The sequence below is a fragment of the Phalaenopsis equestris genome, unplaced genomic scaffold, assembly GCF_001263595.1.
Source record: "Phalaenopsis equestris unplaced genomic scaffold, ASM126359v1 Scaffold001081, whole genome shotgun sequence".
In the NCBI taxonomy this organism is placed as follows: domain Eukaryota; kingdom Viridiplantae; phylum Streptophyta; class Magnoliopsida; order Asparagales; family Orchidaceae; genus Phalaenopsis; species Phalaenopsis equestris.
In genome coordinates, this window is record NW_018165520.1 from 859,105 (window position 1) to 863,344 (window position 4,240).

A 4,240-nucleotide genomic window follows, 5' to 3' on the forward strand; every position below is an offset into this window, starting at 1 on the left:
ACCCGTCTAGCGCGCCGTCGGCGGCCTCGAGGGCGCCGTCGGCGGGATTTTGAAGAATTTTGTCCGGTAGTCTCGAGAAAAACTCGTCGTTGGCGGGGTCGAGGGCTCCGTCGGCGGCCTAGTTCAAATCTTCACATTTTGGTCCTTTTTCACTCCAAATTTGTTCCTTTTTCTATCTTTTTGCTCCAATGACCCTAATTCATCATTCCTGCAACAAAACATCAAAAATATATTTCTTTAAAGTGTAATATCATTAAAAATATTATAAAATAGGTATGAAAATCTCAACATATTTTCCTTTGGTCAGTGGTAAGTTGTGATGATATCAACAGGTCTAAGGGTTTGAAGTCGAGTGTTACATGAGCTATGGATCGCCTTGGTTGTAGTTGGTCATGTAGGCCATAATATTGAGTTGTGATGACGTCTGTAAGCTATAGGGGCTAGAGTTGGGAGTTGCACGAGCACTGGACCACATAGACTGTAGTTGGTCATGTAAGCTGTGGTGATGATCTATTATGATGTATGTAGGTCGCATGGTTTAGAGTCGAGAGCTGCATAAGTTGTGGATCACATAGACCATATGGGTATGTAGGTCATAATTGTAAGTTGTGATGACATATGTAGACTGCAAGGGTTAGAGTCAGATGTTGCATGAGTTGTGGGCCATGTAAGTCATAGTTTGTCTTGTCAGTTGTAGTGATGAGCTGTGATGAGTTCCATAGGCCACAGGGTCCAGAGTCAAAAGCTGCATGAGATGTCACCACGTAGGCAGTTGTTGGTCATGTGGGTTTTAGTAATGAGCTGTGATGACATTTGTATGAGTGAGATTCAAATTTTGAATCTATACAATCTGTGAATCATGTAGATAGTACTTAGTCATGTAGGCAGTAGTGGTGAGCTATGATGACGTTCATATGCAATAGGGGCCAGAGTCGATAACTACACAAACTGTGGAACATGTAGGCTGTAGTTTCTCATGTAAGTGATCCCGAGAAAATATAGTTGTGTAAAATTTATAAAGTTGACTCTGCTTTGCAACGGTGCCAAAAACTTGATGTGGTCTTTTAAGAATAATAAAGTTAAGCACTTAAGTTGGGATTCTACGCAAGTATACGTAACATTATCAAGTAATATAAGACTTTCTTTTTAAGTCTCAAATATGGATCCAATGGGAAAAGTTTATATTTGAAATGATAAATTAACTAGGAAATTTATATAAATGAAACGAAATTACCGTCACTAATTTCGAATGTTTAAGATACTATCAAAGCTAAATTATTTACTACTAGCAGAATTTAAGAGCAGGGTTCAAAATTAATAACTATTAAACTATTTATGTGATGAAGTTTTCTAATGTAAGAAAAAAAAAACATCTTTCCCACGACAATGAGTTTTTGGTGAAATGAGATGAGATAAATGGTTTAAATATGTATTGTGCCAAATATGAGTAATTTTAATCCTCTACCCTGATTCAGTGTTATAGAAAATCATTGTCTAATCTTAGGTTTAGTCCCTAAATCTGTGGCTAGGCTAGGAGGATACTGGCTCCCCCTCCAGAGCTCTCACTTCTCTTCCCCTAAAGGCTAACTCTTGCTTTAGTTTTTAAACACTAAGATCGAATTAGGGATTTTCAGTCTGTTACCCTAGAAATCTCCAACTTTACACCCAACAAAGTAAATTTCTCTATTTATTTGCACTTAACCCATGAACGAAATACTCCTTCATGGACTTAAATGTGATTCTCACTCTCTTGTAGAATTCATACTCCATTTCCCGGATCATATGTTTCACAACATATTTTAACAATTCAATTGGTCATATCAAAAAATAAATTAAGAGTGGAGTTAAAAACCATCATAATTTATTTTCGATTTTAACATTGGCACATCCACATTATCTCTTCATTTCACCATATCTCAGAGTAGGGAGAAAGAAAAATGAATCTACTCAGAATTCATGAGAAAGATACAAATTCATGAGAAAGATACAACAAATACAACAAAATACAAATTTCATATATAAAAGAAAGCTCATATAACAATAATGAAAACACTTATCTGAAACTCTTTCTCAAAGTAAATCCTTTGTAGCCTCTCTTAGGAAATGTAGGAAGAAGAAATCTCTCACTTCCCTTCCTCTCCAATACTTCTTAGAGAAGAATTCACTTAAACTCACCACAAAAACTCAAATCTATAAAAACAATAACTAACTAATGGTGTGGAATGTAGGTGTGTAAAGATGATAATTGAAATGAGTGGAAGAAGTTGAAATGGTGCGGAGGGGGGGGGGGTATGGTCAAATTTAATTTTGGCGCTAAATAAAGCCTAGGCCGGTTCTCCAATAGGTGCATCCAACAAATCTTCAAAAAACATCCAAATTCATCAAATCTTCTAGCTCCAAATTCATTAAATCTTCTAGAAACAGGGCTTCCACCAACACTGGTGTTGTCGGCGCCAGTGGTCCATAATTAAAATCCATAGTTTCTGTCAAACGGTGCCGTCGATGCTGAACAAATTTTGTACTTCTCCTTTTTTGCTCCAAATTTCATCATTTTTGCTTTCTTTTTGCTCAAAGTCCTCAAAATCAACAACCTACAATAAAATATAGAAAATACCTTCCATTAAAGTGCAATATCACCAAAAATGGGTATAAAATATGGGTCTAAAAATGTATAAATTTTTGGTGTATCAAAATCCCTAAAACTTAAATGTTACTTGTCTTCAAGTCACTCCTTTATTACTTAAAAATATTTCTAATGGTAAAAAATTTTAACTTCTAGATTTACATATCTTAGTTCACTAGATAAAATAATATCATTTAAGAAAAATTCAAAACAACTCCAGTTAATATTAAAGGTATAAGAATATCTAGTAGTCAAGTCTAAAATTTTTTATTATCTATTCTTTTCAAAAAAATGAAAATTATTCATATTAAAGCCACTTAGAATATTCATATGAAAAAGAACTTCATGAAACTTTACTAGTAAATATGCTAATACTGAAATATAACTTTAGAAAATTTAGCCAAGCCTTCTCCTTTAAGTTGATTCAAGTGAAGTCAATTTTTAATTAGACATCTCCTCAAGCTTCTCCTCACATCTTTTTTTTCTTTTCTTTTCTTTTTTCTCTTTCCTTTTTAAGATCATTTTCAATCTTTTCTTCTTTTCTTTTTTCTTTTTATTTTTATGTGAGGATTACTATATCTGGATAGCCTTTAATGATTTTGAACTTCACTATCCCCTTCTTAAAGTTAAAAACTTTTCACATTCCATCAATTTATAAATTATTTATAAATTTATATTAGTTATAAATTTATATTAGCTTTAAATATTTTTCATAAAGTTTTAATCTTTTCTCGTTACAAGAATCTCTAATATTTTTAATACTTCAAAAATACAACTTCTTTTATCAAAAATAGAAAAACATAGTCTTATTTTATCATACCAAATAATCTTAATATCTAAAATTAACCTTTATTTTTTAAAAAATTTACTTAAGTTTACTATATATTTAGAAAAATTTTACTAAGCGCCAGATCCGACGCTTAAGCACCGGATAAACAGAGAAGATCGCGCCTAAGCGCTAGAGACCCTGTGCTTAAGTGTCAGTGGCAGTTATTGGACGAGTAAATTCAGTTTCTGCAAATTTTGAAAAGGCTTTTGAGGCACCCTTTGGCTTAATAGGTGGTTATAACCACCATGGACGAAAATTATCACGAAAGGATGCATCTCTTGGGGAAATACATCGAATCTGAGAAACCAAGACACCTTTTACAAAATTATAAAAGAAAGCAGATTGGGACTTTGAAAGAGGTCCTGTAAGTATTGGAAAGTTTTGAAAGTACTTATTTGGGGAGTTAGTTCGGAGAGATTCAGGCATCGCTTTTACTTTTATTTTATCCTTTTTATTATTTTATTTTGAGGGATCGTAAAGAGAAGAGAATCAAAGGAACTTCAAGAGTTTGGTGGAGGACTTGAGATAAGTTTTTGTCTTTCTGTTTTAAGACTACTTTTGGTTTTAACTGAGACTTGTTGTTAGTTTGACAATGATTTCTTCTTTTAAACTAAAGTCTGGTTTTATTTTCTCTATGTATTATGAGTACTTTTCTTTATCTTTCTTCTTAAAATGATAAGTAATTAAGTTGTCGACAAAAGTTGTAGAAAGTATTGATCTTCAATGATGGAAAAAGTTGTGATGATTTAAATCCATGCACTTCATTTACTTCTTGATTTGGCCAATCC